The 25,794-nt window shown below is 45.3% G+C and overlaps 1 protein-coding gene across 7 annotated transcripts in view; it reads right to left on the bottom strand.

Moving 5' to 3' along the window:
* Positions 1-22,827: 22,827 nt before the first annotated feature.
* LOC142477723 (uncharacterized) overlaps positions 22,828-25,794 on the bottom strand; it is a 43,760-nt gene continuing 40,793 nt past the window's right edge. For all 7 annotated transcript variants that reach the window (XR_012793006.1, XR_012793018.1, XR_012793012.1 and 4 more), the window contains one exon: positions 22,828-23,407. The gene's annotated coding sequence lies outside the window, so the exon portion shown is untranslated. The remainder of the gene's footprint in view (positions 23,408-25,794) is intronic.

Raw genomic sequence — 25,794 nt, 5'->3', positions numbered from 1 at the left:
TTGTGTGTGTGTGTGTGGGATTGTGTGATTGTGTGTGTGGGATTGTGTGTGTGTGGGGGGGATTGTGTATGTGTGGGGGATTGTGTGTGTTTGTGGGGGGGGGATTGTGTGTGTGTGTGTTTGGGATTCTGTGTGATTGTGATTATGTGTGTGTGGGGGGAGATTGTGGGTGTGTGGGGGATTTTGTGTGTGTGTGTGTGGGATTGTGTGTGTGTGTGGATTGTGATTGTGTGTGATTGTGTGTGTGAGATCAGGGCCGCCAACAGAAATCATGGGGCCCAGGACAAATGAAAGAAGCAGACCCCCCCCCCTACCCATAGCGCACCTACTGTACCACGGAATTATTTTTTTAGTGCCTAACTTTTACTTAACCCCCCAATACATACAAAAACACACCCCACACCCCCAATATATCTACAAATATACCCCACACCCCCAATACATCTACAAATATACCCCACACCCCCCAATACATCTACAAATATACCCCACTCCCCCAATACATCTACAAATATACCCCACTCCCCCCAATACATCTACAAATATACCCTACTCCCCCCAATACATCTACAAATATACCCCACTCCCCCCCAATACATCTACAAATATACCCCACTCCCCCCCAATACATCTACAAATATACCCCACTCCCCCCAATATATCTACAAATATACCCCACACCCCCAATACATCTACAAATATACCCCACACCCCCAATACATCTACAAATATACCCCACTCCCCCCAATACATCTACAAATATACCCCACCCCCCCCAATACATCTACAAATATACCCCACTCCCCCCAATACATCTACAAATATACCCCACCCCCCCCAATACATCTACAAATATACCCCACTCCCCCCAATACATCTACAAATATACCCCACTCCCCCCAATACATCTACAAATATACCCCACACCCCCAATACATCTACAAATATACCCCACACCCCCAATACATCTACAAATATACCCCACTCCCCCCAATACATCTACAAATATACCCCACCCCCCCCAATACATCTACAAATATACCCCACTCCCCCCAATACATCTACAAATATACCCCACTCCCCCCAATACATCTACAAATATACCCCTCCCCCCAATACATCTACAAATATACCCCACCCCCCCAATACATCTACAAATATACCTCACTCCCCCCCCCCAATACATCTACAAATATACCCCACTCCCCCCAATACATCTACAAATATACCCCACCCCCCCCAATACATCTACAAATATACCCCACTCCCCCCAATACATCTACAAATATACCCCACTCCCCCCAATACATCTACAAAAACACACCCCACACCCCCAATACATCTACAAATATACCCCACTCCCCCCAATACATCTACAAATATACCCCACACCCCCAATACATCTACAAATATACCCCACACCCCCAATACATCTACAAATATACCCCACTCCCCCCAATACATCTACAAATATACCCCACCCCCCCCAATACATCTACAAATATACCCCACTCCCCCAATACATCTACAAATATACCCCACTCCCCCCAATACATCTACAAATATACCCCACTCCCCCCCCAATACATCTACAAATATACCCCACTCCCCCCAATACATCTACAAATATACACCACCCCCCCCAATACATCTACAAATATACCCCACTCCCCCCAATACATCTACAAATATACCCCACCCCCCCCCCAATACATCTACAAATATACCCCACTCCCCCCCAATACATCTACAAATATACCCCACTCCCCCCCGATACATCTACACATATACCCCACCCCCCCAATACATCTACAAATATACCCCACTCCCCCCAATACATCTACAAATATACCCCACACCCCCAATACATCTACAAATATACCCCACACCCCCAATACATCTACAAATATACCCCACTCCCCCCAATACATCTACAAATATACCCCACCCCCCCCCAATACATCTACAAATATACCCCACTCCCCCCAATACATCTACAAATATACCCCACTCCCCCCCAATACATCTACAAATATACCCCACTCCCCCCAATACATCTACAAATATACCCCACTCCCCCCAATACATCTACAAATATACCCCACTCCCCCCCCAATACATCTACAAATATACCCCACTCCCCCCAATACATCTACAAATATACCCCACCCCCCCAATACATCTTCAAATATACCCCACTCCCCCCAATACATCTACAAATATACCCCACCCCCCCCCAATACATCTACAAATATACCCCACTCCCCCCCAATACATCTACAAATATACCCCACTCCCCCCCGATACATCTACACATATACCCCACCCCCCCCAATACATCTACAAATATACCCCACCCCCCCCAATACATCTACAAATATACCCCACTCCCCCCCAATACATCTACAAATATACCCCACTCCCCCCAATACATCTACAAATATACCCCACCCCCCCCAATACATCTACAAATATACCCCACTCCCCCCCAATACATCTACAAATATACCCCACTCCCCCCAATACATCTACACATATACCCCACCCCCCCAATACATCTACAAATATACCCCACTCCCCCCAATACATCTACAAATATACCCCACCCCCCCCAATACATCTACAAATATACCCCACTCCCCCCCAATACATCTACAAATATACCCCACTCCCCCCAATACATCTACAAATATACCCCACTCCCCCAATACATCTACAAATATACCCCACTCCCCCCAATACATCTACAAATATACCCCACTCCCCCCAATACATCTACAAATATACCCCACCCCCCCCCAATACATCTACAAATATACCCCACTCCCCCCAATACATCTACAAATATACCCCACTCCCCCCAATACATCTACAAATATACCCCACTCCCCCCCAATACATCTACAAATATACCCCACTCCCCCAATACATCTACAAAAACACACCCCACACCCCCAATACATCTACAAATATACCCCACTCCCCCCCAATACATCTACAAATATACCCCACACCACCAATACATCTACAAATATACCCCACTCCCCCCAATACATCTACAAATATACCCCACACCCCCAATACATCTACAAAAACACACCCCACACCCCCAATACATCTACAAATATACCCCACTCCCCCCAATACATCTACAAATATACCCCACACCCCCAATACATCTACAAATATACCCCACCCCCCCAATACATCTACAAATATACCCCACTCCCCCAATACATCTACAAATATACCCCACTCCCCCCAATACATCTACAAATATACCCCACCCCCCCAATACATCTACAAATATACCCTACTCCCCCCAATACATCTACAAATATACCTCACTCCCCCGAATACATCTACAAATATACCCCACGCCCCCCCAATACATCAACAAATATACCCCACTCCCCCCAATACATCTACAAATATACCCCTCCCCCCAATACATCTACAAATATACCCCACTCCCCCCAATACATCTACAAATATACCCCACTCCCCCCAATACACCTACAAATATACCCCACTCCCCCCAATACATCTACAAATATACCCCACTCCCCCCAATACATCTACAAATATACCCCACTCCCCCAATACATCTACAAATATACCCCTCCCCCAATACATCTACAAATATACCTCACTCCCCCCCCAATACATCTACAAATATACCCCTCCCCCAATACATCTACAAATATACCCCACACCCCCAATACATCTACAAATATACCCCACACCCCCAATACATCTACAAATATACCCCACTCCCCCCAATACATCTACAAATATTCCCCACTCCCCCCAATACATCTACAAATATACCCCACCCCCCCAATACATCTACAAATATACCCCACTCCCCCCCAATACATCTACAAATATATCTCACTCCCCCCAATACATCTACAAATATACCCCACTCCCCCCAATACATCTACAAATATACCCCACTCCCCCCAATACATCTACAAATATACCCCACCCCCCCAATACATCTACAAATATACCCCACTCCCCCAATACATCTACAAATATACCCCACTCCCCCCAATACATCTACAAATATACCCCACTCCCCCCAATACATCTACAAATATTCCCCACTCCCCCCCAATACATCTACAAATATATCTCACTCCCCCCAATACATCTACAAATATACCCCACTCCCCCCAATACATCTACAAATATACCCCACTCCCCCCCCCCAATACATCTACAAATATACCTCACTCCCCCCAATACATCTACAAATATACCCCACTCCCCCCCAATACATCTACAAATATACCCCACTCCCCCCAATACATCAACAAATATACCCCACTCCCCCCAATACATCTACAAATATACCCCACTCCCCCCAATACATCTACAAATATACCCCACTCCCCCCAATACACCTACAAATATACCCCACTCCCCCAATACATCTACAAATATACCCCACTCCCCCCAATACATCTACAAATATACCCCTCCCCCAATACATCTACAAATATACCTCACTCCCCCCCCAATACATCTACAAATATACCCCTCCCCCAATACATCTACAAATATACCCCACACCCCCAATACATCTACAAATATACCCCACACCCCCAATACATCTACAAATATACCCCACTCCCCCCAATACATCTACAAATATTCCCCACTCCCCCCCAATACATCTACAAATATACCCCACTCCCCCCAATACATCTACAAATATTCCCCACACCCCCAATACATCTACAAATATACCCCACTCCCCCCAATACATCTACAAATATACCCCACTCCCCCCAATACATCTACAAATATACCCCACTCCCCCCCAATACATCTACACATATACCCCACCCCCCCAATACATCTACAAATATACCCCACCCCCCCCAATACATCTACAAATATACCCCACTCCCCCCCAATACATCTACAAATATACCCCACTCCCCCCAATACATCTACAAATATACCCCACTCCCCCCACTACATCTACAAATATACCCCACTCCCCCCAATACATCTACAAATATACCCCACTCCCCCCAATACATCTACAAATATACCCCACTCCCCCCCAATACATCTACACATATACCCCACCCCCCCAATACATCTACAAATATACCCCACCCCCCCAATACATCTACAAATATACCCCACCCCCCCCAATACATCTACAAATATACCCCACTCCCCCCAATACATCTACAAATATACCCCACTCCCCCCAATACATCTACAAATATACCCCACTCCCCCCCAATACATCTACAAATATACCCCACTCCCCCCAATACATCTACAAATATACCCCACTCCCCCCACTACATCTACAAATATACCCCACTCCCCCAATACATCTACAAATATACCCCACTCCCCCCAATACATCTACAAATATACCCCTCCCCCCAATACATCTACAAATATTCCCCACTCCCCCCAATACATCTACAAATATACCCCACTCCCCCAATACATCTACAAATATACCCCACTCCCCCCAATACATCTACAAATATACCCCACTCCCCCCCAATACATCTACACATATACCCCACCCCCCCAATACATCTACAAATATACCCCACCCCCCCCCAATACATCTACAAATATACCCCACTCCCCCCAATACATCTACAAATATACCCCACTCCCCCCAATACATCTACAAATATACCCCACTCCCCCCCAATACATCTACAAATATACCCCACTCCCCCCAATACATCTACAAATATACCCCACTCCCCCCACTACATCTACAAATATACCCCACTCCCCCAATACATCTACAAATATACCCCACTCCCCCCAATACATCTACAAATATACCCCTCCCCCCAATACATCTACAAATATTCCCCACTCCCCCCAATACATCTACAAATATTCCCCACTCCCCCCAATACATCTACAAATATTCCCCACTCCCCCCAATACATCTACAAATATACCCCACCCCCCCAATACATCTACAAATATACCCCACTCCCCCCCCAATACATCTACAAATATTCCCCACTCCCCCCAATACATCTACAAATATACCCCTCCCCCAATACATCTACAAATATACCCCACACCCCCAATACATCTACAAATATACCCCACTCCCCCCAATACATCTACAAATATTCCCCACTCCCCCCCAATACATCTACAAATATATCTCACTCCCCCCAATACATCTACAAATATTCCCCACACCCCCAATACATCTACAAATATACCCCACTCCCCCCAATACATCTACAAATATACCCCACTCCCCCCAATACATCTACAAATATACCCCACTCCCCCCCAATACATCTACACATATACCCCACCCCCCCAATACATCTACAAATATACCCCACCCCCCCCAATACATCTACAAATATACCCCACTCACCACCAATACATCTACAAATATACCCCACTCCCCCCAATACATCTACAAATATACCCCACTCCCCCCACTACATCTACAAATATACCCCACTCCCCCCAATACATCTACAAATATACCCCACTCCCCCCAATACATCTACAAATATACCCCACTCCCCCCCAATACATCTACACATATACCCCACCCCCCCAATACATCTACAAATATACCCCACTCCCCCCCCAATACATCTACAAATATACCCCACTCCCCCCAATACATCTACAAATATACCCCACTCCCCCCAATACATCTACAAATATACCCCACTCCCCCCACTACATCTACAAATATACCCCACTCCCCCAATACATCTACAAATATACCCCACTCCCCCCAATACATCTACAAATATACCCCTCCCCCCAATACATCTACAAATATACCCCACTCCCCCCAATACATCTACAAAAATACCCCACTCCCCCCACTACATCTACAAATATACCCCACTCCCCCCAATACATCTACAAATATTCCCCACTCCCCCCAATACATCTACAAATATTCCCCACTCCCCCCCAATACATCTACAAATATACCCCACTCCCCCCCAATACATCTACAAATATACCTCACTCCCCCAATACATCTACAAATATACCCCACTCCCCCCCAATACATCTACAAATATACCCCACTCCCCCCAATACATCTACAAATATACCCCACTCCCCCCCAATACATCTACAAATATTCCCCACTCCCCCCCAATACATCTACAAATATACCCCACTCCCCCCAATACATCTACAAATATACCCCACTCCCCCCAATACATCTACAAATATACCCCACTCCCACAATACATCTACAAATATACCCCACTCCCCCAATACATCTACAAATATACCCCACTCCCCCCAATACATCTACAAATATTCCCCACTCCCCCCCAATACATCTACAAATATACCCCACTCCCCCCAATACATCTACAAATATACCCCACTCCCCCCAATACATCTACAAATATTCCCCACTCCCCCCAATACATCTACAAATATTCCCCACTCCCCCCCAATACATCTACAAATATACCCCACTCCCCCCAATACATCTACAAATATTCCCCACTCCCCCCAATACATCTACAAATATACCCCACTCCCCCCAATACATCTACAAAAACACACCCCACTCCCCCCAATACATCTACAAATATACCCCACTCCCCCCAATACATCTACAAATATACCCCACTCCCCCAATACATCTACAAATATACCCCACTCCCCCCCAATACATCTACAAATATACCCCACTCCCCCCAATACATCTACAAATATTCCCCACTCCCCCCCAATACATCTACAAATATACCCCACTCCCCCCCAATACATCTACAAATATACCCCACTCCCCCCAATACATCTACAAATATTCCCCACACCCCCAATACATCTACAAATATTCCCCACACCCCCAATACATCTACAAATATACCCCACTCCCCCCAATACATCTACAAATATACCCCACTCCCCCCAATACATCTACAAATATACCCCACTCCCCCCCAATACATCTACAAATATACCCCACTCCCCCCAATACATCTACAAATATACCCCTCCCCCCAATACATCTACAAATATACCCCACTCCCCCCCAATACATCTACAAATATACCCCACTCCCCCCAATACATCTACAAATATACCCCACTCCCCCAATACATCTACAAATATACCCCACTCCCCCCCAATACATCTACAAATTTACCCCACTCCCCCCAATACATCTACACATATACCCCACCCCCCCAATACATCTACAAATATACCCCACTCCCCCAATACATCTACAAATATACCCCACTCCCCCCAATACATCTACAAATATACCCCTCCCCCCAATACATCTACAAATATACCCCACTCCCCCCCAATACATCTACAAATATACCCCACTCCCCCCAATACATCTACAAATATACCCCACTCCCCCAATACATCTACAAATATACCCCACTCCCCCCAATACATCTACAAATATACCCCTCCCCCAATACATATACAAATATACCCCACTCCCCCCCAATACATCTACAAATATACCCCACTCCCCCCAATACATCTACAAATATACCCCACTCCCCCAATACATCTACAAATATACCCCACTCCCCCCAATACATCTACAAATATACCCCACTCCCCCCAATACATCTACAAATATACCCCTCCCCCCAATACATCTACAAATATACCCCACTCCCCCCCAATACATCTACAAATATACCCCACTCCCCCCAATACATCTACAAATATACCCCACTCCCCCAATACATCTACAAATATACCCCACTCCCCCCCAATACATCTACAAATATACCCCACTCCCCCCAATACATCTACAAATATACCTCACTCCCCCCAATACATCTACAAATATACCCCACTCCCCCCCAATACATCTACAAATATACCCCACTCCCCCCCCAATACATCTACAAATATACCCCACACCCCCAATACATCTACAAATATACCCCTCCCCCAATACATCTACAAATATACCCCACACCCCCAATACATCTACAAATATACCCCACACCCCCAATACATCTACAAATATACACCACTCCCCCCAATACATCTACAAATATTCCCCACTCCCCCCCAATACATCTACAAATATATCTCACTCCCCCCAATACATCTACAAATATTCCCCACACCCCCAATACATCTACAAATATACCCCACTCCCCCCAATACATCTACAAATATACCCCACTCCCCCCAATACATCTACAAATATACCCCACTCCCCCCAATACATCTACACATATACCCCACCCCCCCAATACATCTACAAATATACCCCACCCCCCCAATACATCTACAAATATACCCCACTCCCCCCCAATACATCTACAAATATACCCCACTCCCCCCAATACATCTACAAATATACCCCACTCCCCCCACTACATCTACAAATATACCCCACTCCCCCCAATACATCTACAAATATACCCCACTCCCCCCAATACATCTACAAATATACCCCACTCCCCCCCAATACATCTACACATATACCCCACCCCCCCAATACATCTACAAATATACCCCACTCCCCCCCCAATACATCTACAAATATACCCCACTCCCCCCAATACATCTACAAATATACCCCACTCCCCCCAATACATCTACAAATATACCCCACTCCCCCCACTACATCTACAAATATACCCCACTCCCCCAATACATCTACAAATATACCCCACTCCCCCCAATACATCTACAAATATACCCCTCCCCCCAATACATCTACAAATATACCCCACTCCCCCCAATACATCTACAAATATACCCCACTCCCTCCACTACATCTACAAATATACCCCACTCCCCCCAATACATCTACAAATATTCCCCACTCCCCCCAATACATCTACAAATATTCCCCACTCCCCCCCAATACATCTACAAATATACCCCACTCCCCCCCAATACATCTACAAATATACCCCACTCCCCCAATACATCTACAAATATACCCCACTCCCCCCCAATACATCTACAAATATACCCCACTCCCCCAATACATCTACAAATATACCCCACTCCCCCCCAATACATCTACAAATATTCCCCACTCCCCCCCAATACATCTACAAATATACCCCACTCCCCCCAATACATCTACAAATATACCCCACTCCCCCCAATACATCTACAAATATACCCCACTCCCACAATACATCTACAAATATACCCCACTCCCCCAATACATCTACAAATATACCCCACTCCCCCCAATACATCTACAAATATTCCCCACTCCCCCCCAATACATCTACAAATATACCCCACTCCCCCCCAATACATCTACAAATATACCCCACTCCCCCCAATACATCTACAAATATTCCCCACTCCCCCCAATACATCTACAAATATTCCCCACTCCCCCCCAATACATCTACAAATATACCCCACTCCCCCCCAATACATCTACAAATATACCCCACTCCCCCCAATACATCTACAAATATTCCCCACTCCCCCCAATACATCTACAAATATACCCCACTCCCCCCAATACATCTACAAAAACACACCCCACTCCCCCCAATACATCTACAAATATACCCCACTCCCCCCAATACATCTACAAATATACCCCACTCCCCCAATACATCTACAAATATACCCCACTCCCCCCCAATACATCTACAAATATACCCCACTCCCCCCAATACATCTACAAATATTCCCCACTCCCCCCCAATACATCTACAAATATACCCCACTCCCCCCCAATACATCTACAAATATACCCCACTCCCCCCAATACATCTACAAATATTCCCCACACCCCCAATACATCTACAAATATACCCCACTCCCCCCAATACATCTACAAATATACCCCACTCCCCCCAATACATCTACAAATATACCCCACTCCCCCCCAATACATCTACAAATATACCCCACTCCCCCCAATACATCTACAAATATACCCCTCCCCCCAATACATCTACAAATATACCCCACTCCCCCCCAATACATCTACAAATATACCCCACTCCCCCCAATACATCTACAAATATACCCCACTCCCCCAATACATCTACAAATATACCCCACTCCCCCCCAATACATCTACAAATATAGCCCACTCCCCCCCCCAATACATCTACAAATATTCCCCACTCCCCCCAATACATCTACAAATATTCCCCACTCCCCCCAATACATCTACAAATATACCCCACACCCCCAATACATCTACAAATATACCCCACTCCCCCCCAATACATCTACAAATATACCCCACTCCCCCCAATACATCTACAAATATTCCCCACACCCCCAATACATCTACAAATATTCCCCACTCCCCCCCAATACATCTACAAATATACCCCACTCCCCCAATACATCTACAAATATACCCCACCCCCCCCAATACATCTACAAATATACCCCACTCCCCCCAATACATCTACAAATATACCTCACTCCCCCCCAATACATCTACAAATATACCCCACTCCCCCCAATACATCTACAAATATTCCCCACTCCCCCCCAATACATCTACAAATATACCCCACTCCCCCCAATACATCTACAAATATACCCCACTCCCCCCCAATACATCTACAAATATACCCCACTCCCCCCAATACATCTACAAATATACCCCACTCCCCCCCAATACATCTACAAATATACCCCACTCCCCCCCAATACATCTACAAATATACCCCACTCCCCCCAATACATCTACAAATATACCTCACTCCCCCAATACATCTACAAATATACCCCACTCCCCCCCAATACATCTACAAATATACCCCACTCCCCCCAATACATCTACAAATATACCCCACCCCCCCCCAATACATCTACAAATATATCTCACTCCCCCCAATACATCTACAAATATACCCCACTCCCCCCAATACATCTACAAATATACCCCACTCCCCCAATACATCTACAAATATACCCCACTCCCCCCCAATACATCTACAAATATACCCCACTCCCCCCCAATACATCTACAAATATACCCCACTCCCCCCCAATACATCTACAAATATACCCCACCCCCCCAATACATCTACAAATATACCCCACTCCCCCCAATACATCTACAAATATATCTCACTCCCCCCAATACATCTACAAATATACCCCACCCCCCCAATACATCTACAAATATTCCCCACTCCCCCCCAATACATCTACAAATATACCCCACTCCCCCCAATACATCTACAAATATACCCCACTCCCCCAATACATCTACAAATATATCTCACTCCCCCCCCAATACATCTACAAATATACCCCTCCCCCAATACATCTACAAATATACCCCACACCCCCAATACATCTACAAATATACCCCACACCCCCAATACATCTACAAATATACCCCACTCCCCCCAATACATCTACAAATATACCCCACTCCCCCCCAATACATCTACAAATATTCCCCACTCCCCCCAATACATCTACAAATATATCTCACTCCCCCCAATACATCTACAAATATACCCCACTCCCCCCAATACATCTACAAATATTCCCCACTCCCCCCCAATACATCTACAAATATACCCCACTCCCCCCAATACATCTACAAATATACCCCACTCCCCCCCAATACATCTACAAATATATCTCACTCCCCCCAATACATCTACAAATATTCCCCACACCCCCAATACATCTACAAATATACCTCACTCCCCCCAATACATCTACAAATATACCCCACTCCCCCCAATACATCTACAAATATACCCCACTCCCCCAATACATCTACAAATATACCCCACCCCCCAATACATCTACAAATATACCCCTCCCCCCCAATACATCTACAAATATACCCCACTCCCCCCAATACATCTACAAATATACCCCACTCCCCCCAATACATCTACAAATATATCTCACTCCCCCCAATACATCTACAAATATACCCCACTCCCCCCCAATACATCTACAAATATACCCCACTCCCCCAATACATCTACAAATATACCCCACTCCCCCCCAATACATCTACAAATATACCCCACTCCCCCCAATACATCTACAAATATACCCCACTCCCCCCCAATACATCTACAAATATACCCCACTCCCCCAATACATCTACAAATATACCCGACACCCCCCAATACATCTACAAATATACCCCTCCCCCAATACATCTACAAATATACCCCACGCCCTCCCAATACATCTACAAATATACCCCACTCCCCCCCAATACATCAACAAATATACCCCACTCCCCCCAATACATCTACAAATATACCCCACTCCCCCCAATACATCTACAAATATACCCCACTCCCCCAATACATCTACAAATATACCCCACTCCCCCCAATACATCTACAAATATTCCCCACTCCCCCCCAATACATCTACAAATATACCCCACTCCCCCCAATACATCTACAAATATACCCCACTCCCCCCAATACATCTACAAATATACCCCTCCCCCCAATACATCTACAAATATACCCCTCCCCCCAATACATCTACAAATATACCCCACTCCCCCCAATACATCTACAAATATATCTCACTCCCCCCCAATACATCTACAAATATACCCCACTCCCCCCAATACATCTACAAATATACCCCACTCCCCCCAATACATCTACAAATATACCCCACTCCCCCCAATACATCTACAAATATACCCCACTCCCCCCAATACATCTACAAATATACCCCACTCCCCCCAATACATCTACAAATATATCTCACTCCCCCCCAATACATCTACAAATATACCCCACTCCCCCCAATACATCTACAAATATACCCCACTCCCCCCAATACATCTACAAATATACCCCACTCCCCCCAATACATCTACAAATATACCCCACTCCCCCAATACATCTACAAATATACCCCTCCCCCAATACATCTACAAATATACCTCACTCCCCCCCCAATACATCTACAAATATACCCCTCCCCCAATACATCTACAAATATACCCCACACCCCCAATACATCTACAAATATACCCCACACCCCCAATACATCTACAAATATACCCCACACCCCCAATACATCTACAAATATACCCCACCCCCCCAATACATCTACAAATATACCCCACTCCCCCCCAATACATCTACAAATATACCCCACTCCCCCCAATACATCTACAAATATTCCCCACTCCCCCCAATACATCTACAAATATATCTCACTCCCCCCAATACATCTACAAATATACCCCACTCCCCCCAATACATCTACAAATATACCCCACTCCCCCCCAATACATCTACAAATATTCCCCACTCCCCCCCAATACATCTACAAATATACCTCACTCCCCCCAATACATCTACAAATATACCCCACTCCCCCCCAATACATCTACAAATATACCCCACTCCCCCCAATACATCTACAAATATACCCCACTCCCCCCAATACATCTACAAATATACCCCACTCCCCCAATACATCTACAAATATACCCCACTCCCCCCAATACATCTACAAATATACCTCACTCCCCCCAATACATCTACAAATATACCCCACTCCCCCCCAATACATCTACAAATATACCCTACTCCCCCCAATACATCTACAAATATACCCCTCCCCCCAATACATCTACAAATATACCCCACTCCCCCCAATACATCTACAAATATACCCCACTCCCCCCCAATACATCTACAAATATACCCCACTCCCCCCCAATACATCTACAAATATACCCCACCCCCCCCAATACATCTACAAATATACCCCACTCCCCCCCAATACATCTACAAATATACCCCACTCCCCCTCAATACATCTAAAAATATACCCCACTCCCCCCCAATACATCTACAAATATACCCCACTCCACCTCAATACATCTACAAATATACCCCACTCTCCCCCAATACATATATAAAATACACCCCCAAATACATATACAAATCAGGCTTGCCTTGGGGATTATCACAGGTCGGGCCGGTGGCTGCAGGGGGGAGGGCGGTGTGGTGGGGGGGGGGGGGGGGTCGGTGGCTGGCGATGGGGGAGGGGGCGGTGAGCCAGTGGCTGGCGGGACTGCGGGGGAGTGGTGGCGGGGGCCCGGCGGCTGGCAGAACTGCGGGGGGCCATTAGATGACCGGACTGCGGGGGGCCGGTGGGTGGCGGTAGCCCGGCGGCTGGAGGGACTGCGGGGGGCTGGCGGTGGCAGGGGCCCGGCTACAGGTCACAGCAGTTGCTGCCGGTCCTGCCTCGCTGCAGGCACCTCAGTCCCACAATGGCTGCTCGTGTGCGCCGGGCCTCCCTCTCACACCGGCGAGGCGGAAGGGAGAGACCCGGCACCGGGTGCAGCGTTTTATTATTGGGGGTGTATTTTTATATGTATTGGGGGGGTGGGGGTGTATTTTTATATGTATTGGGGGGGTGGGGGTGTATTTTTATATGTATTGTGGGGTTAAGTAAAAGTTGTGCGCTAAAATTAGTTTTTCCGTGGTAGGTGCGCTATGGGTTGGGGGGGGGAGCTGCTCCTTTCATTTGTCCTGGGCCCCATGATTTCTGTTGGCGGCTCTGATTGTGTGTGTGTGTGTGTGTGTGTGTGTGTGTGCGTGTGTGCGTGTGTGCGTCTGTGTGTGCGTGTGTGTGTGTGTGTGTCTGTCAAGTGAAACACACTATATGAACAACTTTAAAATAGTAAATTCTCCCGTAATTTAAAGTAAAAGTAAAGTAAATTCAGCATACAAACAGAAATTACAACTCCTCTCCATTTCAGCCCTCCCCCTTGCTCTTGTCCCCTTGTAGCGTCTCCCAAACTCAAATTACAACTTTTGCTTGGGCTACGGAGACGGGAGATGTCATCGGTAGCCGTAGCTGGCACTATAAGCGCAGCCCAAGTCAGGTCCTGGTCTGCTGGTCTCTGCTGCATGCACTGGTTCAGTTGTGCAGTCTCTATCCAAGCAGCTCCCTAAACTCCTCCAGGGTCCCGCTGGAACTAACTTCCTCTGTCATTGTCGCCTCCTCTTAACCACCTCTCTCTATCACTGTCCCTCCTCCTTCGCCAGCTTTCCTACTGGCTTACCACAGTCACATGTCCTATATAGAGAGAACCCTGCTAGGGGGCAGTATCCTGGGTTGCTTGCAGACACAGGGGGGTTACACAGATTATACATTACAATGAAACCCCCTGTGACGGTAGGTGGTAACCCGGCTATACAATAAAGGTTAAGCACATCTGGTTACCCCTGAAACTGTGGGGTCCCTGGCAGCTACATAGCACCATGAGCCAGGTAACATAACATGCAAAAGTTAAAGTGTCCCCCGCTTTTCCACTTTTCATGTTCCCTTTGCCCCACACTCATGAATCTTTCTGTGTGTAAGTTTTAGGTGGGATATTGGTGTCGAAATGCAGTTGTTTTGTTTGCAGGAGTTCGGTACCGGTAGTCCCCTAATTCTCCCCGGCGTGCAGGCATGATTTGCCGGGCCTCTGATCAACCAGCCTTTGATGTAGGCAGAAAAACATCTGAAAAGTGATTTCTGTTTTCTTCTGACTCAAATTGTGAAAGGCCACAGAAAAACCCCGGTCAGGCTCGTGTAATATGTCTCGATGCAGGAATAGCTTCCTACTGTAATCACCTTGAATGACTTGTTCTTTTCATTACACCGCTCTGGCACAACTGGCCACTTTACTCAAGCTATTGAAGCTCAACTGTTTCTACGTCTTCTTTTCCATTGAACAGGGGTTGCAGATTATATCATCTCCTTTTCAATTGAGCTACAGAGCCATTATTGTTATTGTTCGCTCTCAGGCCATTCTTTCCTTGACAGTCAGATCGAATATCCCAAAATTGGCTTTGTACGGTATGCCGATGACATTATTATTTATCACTAACCCAGGGGGGCGCAACTCCAGTCCTCAAGCCCCCCTGTGCCCCCACACATCAGGATTTCAGGATACCTCTGCTTCAGCACAGGTGCCTCAATCAGTCCCTGCTTCAGCACAGGTGGCTTAATCAGTCCCTGCTTCAGCACAGGTGGCTCAATCGGTCCCTGCTTCAGCACAGGCGGCTCAGTCTTTGACTGAGCCTCTGATTGAGCCACCTGTGCTGAAGCTGTGATATCCTGAAAACCTGACCTGTTGGTGGAGCTTGAGGACTTGAGTTGTGCCCCCCCTGGTCTAACCCATTGCTTTAGTGTTCCCAGGATTATGATGATGTTCTGGGATTTCACAGATTCTCCGGATATAACATCGTTCTAAAATTGCAATTTTTCTGGCTTACAGAGGAAACGAGCTCCATTCGATCTTCAATCATTACTTTTAAGGTCTCGTCAAATATCTAGGTCCGTGTATTCCTGTCAATAAAAAGTATTTCGAATCTGAATTTTAAACCTATAATCAACCACATCACAAGCGAATTTAAGGATTGGGAGACTTTACCGCTCTGACTATTTGTGTGGATGGCTCCTATGAAAATGGTATCATTTCCCAAACGTAGATATCCAGAGCAGATGCTTCACTTACTGCTGCATACAGCAAGTCCTATATATTGAAACTAAACTCTCTTTTCTCCAAATTTCTATGGGCTGGAAAAAAACAACACTATTGCTCAGATTAGACTTCGGCGCCCAGCTGGGGTCAAGGGAGGAATTCTCCTAACATTCTATATTTCATTGGTGCTTCTCCTGTTCTCTTATCGCTTGTCCTGAGGAAGGGGGAGAACTCTCGAAAGCTTCTCTGATAATATTGTCAGTCCAAATAAAAAAGAGGTATTACCTAATACTGAAGTACTCATTTATGCTTCACTATCGCTGATCTTAGAAAATATACCAAAGGTTGAATTTTCAACCCAAGTGAGTTTGCATCTTCTAAAATAACATATATTTTACATTTATATGCCTCTTTGTCTCAAAGAATATATTTTATTTGATGGCACTATAAGAGCCGGGAACCAAACGAAATGAACAATACCCATAACAATTTTACTTACCATTACAAGGAACCCCTAGGAACACGGAGATCGTCCTCTTTACTTTACGGAGAGCAAATAAAATAAATCAAACTCATAAAAGACTTGATTGACAAAAATAAAACTTTATTCGCCTGCCAGCAACCCAAAGAAAAACATCACCTCTTAATCGAAGGATTTCATTCTCTCTCACCGCAAAGGCGCAGTATGTTTTTATAACAGAGGCGAAGGGCTGTTTGGGGTGGTTCTCGCCCATAAAATCCTGCTTGGATTTGGTTAGACATGTTGTGATTACACATATGTTCATATATTTTAAATCCGTAATTTTTTTTGTTTGCGTCTCTATTTTTCCAGATTATGCGGATGCCCAAGACATTGTTAAATGGCTACAATCTTACCAGAAACACCACCTGGTCCTCCTTATACCGCTCAACCCCGTTATAACGCGATCCGTTACAACACAAATCCGCCTATAACGCGATGCAATCATGGCTCCCAATTTTCATATTTATGAAAACCTTACAACACAATTATTGGTATCTTAAATACTTTGTGTACAATGCATACACTTGTACATTATTTCTAACGCTATCCGCTTATAGCGCGATGTTATTCTTTGGACCCCAAGCACAGCGTTAGAAGGGGGTTGAGCTTTATATGCCATATAACATAGTTCAGAGGGCTTCCATTTCTCCCCTTCACAGGGTTACATCACAAGAGAGCTCACCCCATTGTGTCAAGTGCGGAAGAACCATGAATATGTTCTGGTACTAAGTTCTTTAATGTGTTCCCACTGTCGCACAGATACATTTCCTTTAGATTACAAAACTATGGTTTTTGTCAATAGCACAGGATGCAAACGAGACCTTTTCCACAATCCTAAAACTGTAGGTATGATCCTATTGGCAGTAAGTAGGTAAATTCGATTCTTACTAAAAAAATTATCTGTGGAAAGAAATGACATGTTTAGATTTAGAGAAAAGCTCAACAAAATGTTGTTGTTGTTTTATTTTTTTTAAAAGGGGCTCCCTACACTTAAAAATGACCTCATCGGGTCCAAATGAAAAGATTTTGGTCCTTTTCGCCAAACCATATGGTTTCTTGAGCCACGTACAATTGCTGAAAACGTGGCCTAGAAATATAGCGAACAACAAGTTGTAATGTTGCACACCAAATAAATTGTAAAGATACTTGCAGTTACCGGTGCTCCAGGGAAACCTGTCTAAAAGAATCCTAAACTTGAATGAAAATGGATGATCCAGGGCTAAAATGTTGGGTCTACGGCTTATCTGGCCACTATATTTCCAGGAATGAAAATGGATGATCCAGGGCACTACGGATTTTTCCAAAGATTCATTGTGTCAGAACAGCACGACGTTTCAACCTTCTCAGAGGTCTTTTTCAAATGACTGGCATCCATTTTCATCCATGCCAGTCACTTGAAAAAGACCTCTGAGAAGGTTGAAACGTCGTGCTGTTCTGACACAATGAATCTTTGGAAAAATCCTTAGTGCCTTGGATCATCCATTTTCATTCCTGGAAATATAGTGGCCAGATAAGCTGTAGACCCAACATTTATTCCTTTCTGTTTTTCTTTTGTAATTTGTTTGTCTTATTAATTTTTCTTCGCTTACAATTACATTCTATTTTTCCTTAAATCCACATACCATGACCAAGTGCCCGCTTTGTCTCGTTATTGATGGCCGCTCCTGTCATCATTTCTTTAACCATAGTTTGACGTGTAATTTGGGCGATATTACCATGTCATCTTCTCATAGATAAAGTTACAAAGAAGTATCTTACTCTCTCTTGGACCAATACGGCTCCTCGCACCCACCAATGTGAGTTTGTGAATAACAGTTCCCGATGTATTATCTAGAGGGGTATTTGCTAAGCGGTTTTCTGCCATAAGTCACCTTCTGCAGCTGGAAGACATCTCACAGTCCACTGACTTGAATGAGCTGTAGGGCGTCTTCCAACACCAGAAGATGCCTTATACAGAGGTAGCAACACTCACTGTCTCCGGCACAGTGGTCACAGAAGCAAAAGTCTGGGGCGCCGGAGACAGGGTGTGCCGCAATCAAGCTGCTGGGGAGTGGGTCCATGCTTCCGAATGGGACACCCCAGAGTGGTAATCCACCGGAGCCGCGACCAACACCGTCAGGTGGCACGGTACCAGAGGCAATAAGGTTAGCTACATCGGTAGCAGAAGACTGGTTCGTAGAGATGAGCACATTTTGTTGGCGGATTTGGATCCGCAGCGGATCTTCCGGTTTCTTTGGTCCGTGGATTGCAGCAGATCAATCTCAAAAAGGGAGATTCGCGTTTTGCAGATATTATTATTATTATTATTAACCGTACACTCAGCGGACACCGCAACCCGTGGGCGGATTTGTAGAATCCAATCCGCGGATTCGGCCACCCGTTGGCGGCTTCTTATAGAATCCGCCAATGGATTACTGACTCTGCTGATTGGATTCTACAAATCCGTCCCTGGATTGTATCCAATGGCGGATTGTGGTGAATCCGCGTGGATTAAAACCGACCAAATCCGTCCACGGATTTTACACCTTGAAACTGATTTTAGCGGGAAAATGCGAGAAAGTCCAGGAAACGGATTTGGGTGGATCTGCTCAGCTCTACTGGTTAGTAAATATAGTAAATTATTTTTTGGCCTTACCTCATAAGGAAAACGATACATACCGTGAGTTATCGTTGCCCATCTGGGCGATTTCTCCAGCTCCATCTTGCCCTTTTTAAGCAGAGGTGACTACAGTTTTTGTACGATCCAGGGAATTCGAGTAATAAAATGCTGATTTGACGTCGCTCGGAGTATACTCGGGTTACCCCATTTAGAGACCTTTTCCCGAACAGACACTGGACTCATCAAATCCCATGATAATTAGATACATTAATCTATTAAAAAGCTACGACGAGTAAAAGTGTGAGTCAAGAGAAGAAGATGTTGATATACACTTTCCCATTTCTAGAAGGGGCAGAACGGACCCCCCTACACAACACACAGGTTTTTTTATACGGCCTTTCTATCGTCTATTGGTTTCTGTGCCTCTTCATGCTACACAATCCCAGATATATACTGTATGTAGCTTTGTAGGCCTGTTACAAACGGTGTGCTTTCTCTTGCCACAGAAGAAACACTAAAGTGAGGAGGTCTATGTGATATAATGCTTTTATTTAAAAGATTCTGAACAAGATACGGAAAGAGATTATAACAGAAATCTATGCATAAATAAGACTATTTTTAGAGGGACTGAACTTTAACACATTCAGTGCTAGAACAATGTCAGGCTAGAGGACACCCCAGCCCTCACCGACCAATGTGTTCAGAGCTGGTAAAACGTCTCCGTTCATTGTTATTGCTGCTCTGCATCATATTCCTACTGCACGATGGCTAGAATAGGCTATAACTTTGACATCTATATTTCCATCTGCCACAGTATACTTACTGCACGATGGCTAGACTAGGCTATAACTTTGACTGGTCTATATTTCCGTCTGCCACAGTATACTTACTGCATGTCTTTTTACAGGACCTCGACTACAGCTACTCTGTGCAGGTGCCATTACAGCACCATTGGTTATGCTGCCTATACATAGCGCATCTTGGTTACCTCAAAAGCAATGGGGATCCATCAGATAGCGTGAGGTCAGCCAGAACCAGCTGATCTGGACATAATTATGTAGACCTACATTTAGTATCCTCTTTTCTCAGTGGAGATACTATACGTCTGTACGGCTCGAATCTAGCTGGCAAACCTACTGTAACAAGCTGCTACCTAAAGGGAGCCAGCAATAATTGGAAGCACACACAAATATTGATTTCCATTGCTCTTCTAAGACTGTGAACGGACAGGGATTTATGTTACGTAAATCTCAAGCTTCCAGGAACATTTGCTTGGTACCCTACTAATAAAGCTACCTGCTGTCCACCTGCTAAAGCAGAGGTGGGGAACAGATTTCTCTTGCTAGTCTGCTGCAAGTCTAGAGAGCAAGTGCCCCTAACAACCACCATCTGGGGCCACATGGCCATAGGTGGTCTACAGTGTTCATGAAAGAAAGACCCTAACCTTGGACACCCAGGCAATAGTGCAGATAAACTGTCCATCGTACGTTCTGCGTTAGGAACAACTCTTCTTGCAAACATCATGTCCTTTCCTCTTGGTGACCAGTCCTGCAGGTAGCAATATTTCATTGTCAGTGCCCAGCCTGGAATTGAAGCCACAGGCGGTTGTAGAAAGGAAGACATAATATAGACATGTACGGAGAAATTGTGCACTTTTTTTGTTTGCGTTCTTTACATGGAAAACAAACGATAGCCTCTTAAGATTCATCTTTTCTATAGGCTCCTCTCATAACGCCGTTGCTCACATTTATTTTACTGTCATTAGTATGCAGTGGAAGAGTTAACACAATTCGCTTCTTCTAACACCTGCAGGCACAACTTAATAACGAAAGGGAAGAAAGTGCAGTGCTATGGTAAGTTACACATTCCTGTAACTTGAAGGACTCCAATCAGGTCAGGAGCACGGACATTACCTGTACACAATTAATTGCCAGGAATAGTGGCGGAAAGTATTCATTTGTTTCCAAATGTTAACTAGAACCAACACTGGGAAGTGGCATGCTCCATTCATTCTATAGGAAAGTGGATTATACCGGGTATAGTGCAATCTACGGGATATTTTCTAGAGCAGTAGATATTGACTCTCAGGGCTGTAGCAAATACTTCTCCTCATTCTTCTGTTCTGCCTCGGATGAAGGGCTGGAGTTAGGGCAGGATGGGGTCTTGCAGGCTTTACACAGTATAATAAACAAGATCAGGATAAGCAGTGCAATGACGCAGTTAAAGGAAATGGCCACTACTGCTCCGGTTGACAATCCAGAACCCATTTCAGGCGGCTCGTGTCCCAACAGAAGACAGGTCCTGTGATCCAAAAGGTCATGCGATGGGACGATATGTAGACACAGTGTCACGTCAATACGGCTTGTTTATATCCAAGAGTGTCTCCTTGGTCAACAGAACAACCTGTTCATCTGTATCAACGTCAACAGTTAGCAATCATCTGCAGAGATCTCGCGGCATCTCAACCTCCCCTGGAGGGACAGTAAAAATAAATCCTAAATAACTATTGAAGTATCAAACTTTCTTTGTCTCTGTGCAGCATTTCTCCTGAGTGAACCAAGCTCCTGTCCAGTGTTGTTGCTGAACGTATCTGCCCTTTGGTTGTCTCAGTGTGTGTCTTCACTGCACAGAAGTGGGACTAGGTAAAGCCACACAATGGTCACAACAGCTTGTGATCTCCGAAAGATGTCTGGAGTGGCAAGAAAGTGTAACCAGATCAGTGGCACCGTGTCAGGTGCCACATAAAATCACTTTGATTTACTCAACTAGATGTGTTTTCTGGTATCTTCAGTGCTACAGGTGTTGTGTTGGTCGGATATGTTTCCAAAGTATCTCCAACATCCTGGGAAGAAAAAGGAGAGAAATGTTACTACGGTGAACTTTAAACAGGCAACTTTCGACAGAGAAGTAATCCGGAATTCTTATATTTTAAAAGTAATAGGGGCCCAGGATATATATATCTTGTAAATGAAATGTTCCATAGTAAGGCCTATAAAAGATACATTTGACATATATGCATTTTTGACCCTGGGCAGCACCTTGCTCATACATTATATATATACACTGCACAAATATGCTGGTGGGATCAGGGGTACAACCTTTCCCTGTCAATAATGTCAAGGTGGGACAACTCTGGATATGTACACACATACAAATATACACACATACATACACACACACAGACACAAACATACAATTATAGTTCCCAGTTGATGTTATGGGGTCCCCAAAGTGCCAGATCTTGTGGCATTACTTGATCAGCAATCCCGTCCAAACCTGTTTTTTTTTTTCTTTATTTCGTTCATATTGATTATTTTTACAGTATTTGAAGTTCCACCACGTCCTGAGACACTTACTGTGACCGGGGAGGGGGCGACCAGGCTGCATAAAAAAGGTCAAGCCCACCTGGTTACCCCTGGCCCGAGTATAAGGGTCCCAGAGAGTTAGCTCTTGGGCCCAGTAACATTGTATTGTTGCATTGTACTTTGTGTAATAAAACCATTTTTCGTGTTTTTCCCTTTCCGGGCACGCCAGCGAGCGGGGGTTGCTGGGGTATGAGTTTCAAGGGGGGGGTTGCGGAGGAACCATTGTCCGAATGTGCCTAGGAGGTTGGGGTGCAGAGTTACCGGTTCCCCAATAAATGTGTCAGGGAACAATGCCAGATTCTCGGATACATGTAGGCACATTGTCCCGGCATTACCTCCCCTTGAAAACGTAACCGCGGCTCACCACTAGGCTGCCCTGCTTCAGCACAACGCGGAAAGGAGAATGAGGCACAGGGATAAATGTGTGTCCCTTGAGCTGAGGGAATCCCTGGGTTAAGGGGGGTACCCCCAGCTAGTGCCAAGGTGACCCACAAATAGGTTAGCCAGGTGGCTTGTCCAAAAATACTGGACAGAATGGTGAAAGGTGCGACGCGCGAGAATCGTTGGTGGGGAAGAATGTTACAGTATTTATAAATTACCTGACTTATGTCATTTGTTCTAAATTTCACTCCAAGTATTCACCAATTTGCACCAATTTATACTGTATTTCGTAAAAAAATCTGGGGAGGAGTCTTGGGAGGGAGTGAGAGGGAGTGGGAGGGAGCGCCCTTCCGAGGATTGTTTTAGGAAATAGAATATGAAATAGTGCAAATTGGTGAAATTGGAGTGAAATTTAGAACAAATGACGTAATGGTCAGATCATTTATAAATAACTGACCGGCAGTCATACTGTACATGGCGAGCAATACTGATCTTACTGCTCCTCCCACAAATTCCAAGATTGTTGCACCCCCTCGTCATCCTCTCTCCCCCCCCTTGTCCTCTCACCCTCCTACCCCCTTTGTCCTCTCGCCCCCTCCCTTCATCCTCTCATCCCCCATCCCCTCCTTCCCCCTCCCTTCATCCTCTCTCTCTCCCCCCCTTGTCTTATCACCCTCCTACCTCCCTTTGTCCTCTCACCCCCTCCCTTCATCCTCTCTCATCCCCCATCCCCTCCTCCCCCTCCCTTCATCCTCTCTCATTCCCCCATCCTCTCCTCCCCCCTCCCTTCATCCTCTCCCCCCCCCCCTTCTCTCTGTCATTATCAGTACAGTAGCTTTCAAATTTAGACTTCAAAATCCAGCTTTAAATTGCATATTGAATCATGCCATTGAATAAGTAACCTGCTCTGCCTGCTTGGGGGTGATCTGTAAGTAAGGGTGCTGCAGAGATTGCAATGCTGCTGTGATGAGGGCTGAGATCAGTAAGTAAGGGTGCTGCAGAGATTGCAATGCTGCTGGGATGAGGGCTGAGATCAGTAAGTAAGGGTGCTGCAGAGATTGCAACGCTGCTGTGATGAGAGCTGAGATATGTAAGTAAGGGTGCTGCAGAGATTGCAATGCTGCTGTGATGAGAGCTAAGTTATGGAGCCTTTCTGAGAATTTACAATGCAGGTTATTTTTAATAGATCTTGAAAATAGGAAGACTGTTAGTATAGGAAAAGAAAAGTGAGGGTGAGTGAGCAATTAAGCAAAGTTGTCAGTACTGTATGTACTGTCACCACACACACACTGAGACATATACACACACAGACACACACACACAGACACACACACACACACACACACACACACACACACACACACAGACACACACACAGACACACACACACACACACACACACACACACACACACACACACACAGGCAGGACACTGAGACACACACTAAGTTATGGAGCCTTTCTGAGAATTTACAATGCTGGT

The sequence above is a fragment of the Ascaphus truei genome, chromosome 1 (assembly GCF_040206685.1).
Source record: "Ascaphus truei isolate aAscTru1 chromosome 1, aAscTru1.hap1, whole genome shotgun sequence".
Classification (NCBI taxonomy): Eukaryota; Metazoa; Chordata; class Amphibia; order Anura; family Ascaphidae; genus Ascaphus; species Ascaphus truei.
The sequence above is the reverse complement of the archived record's forward strand: the minus strand, read 5'-3'. Positions and strand labels throughout refer to the sequence as shown.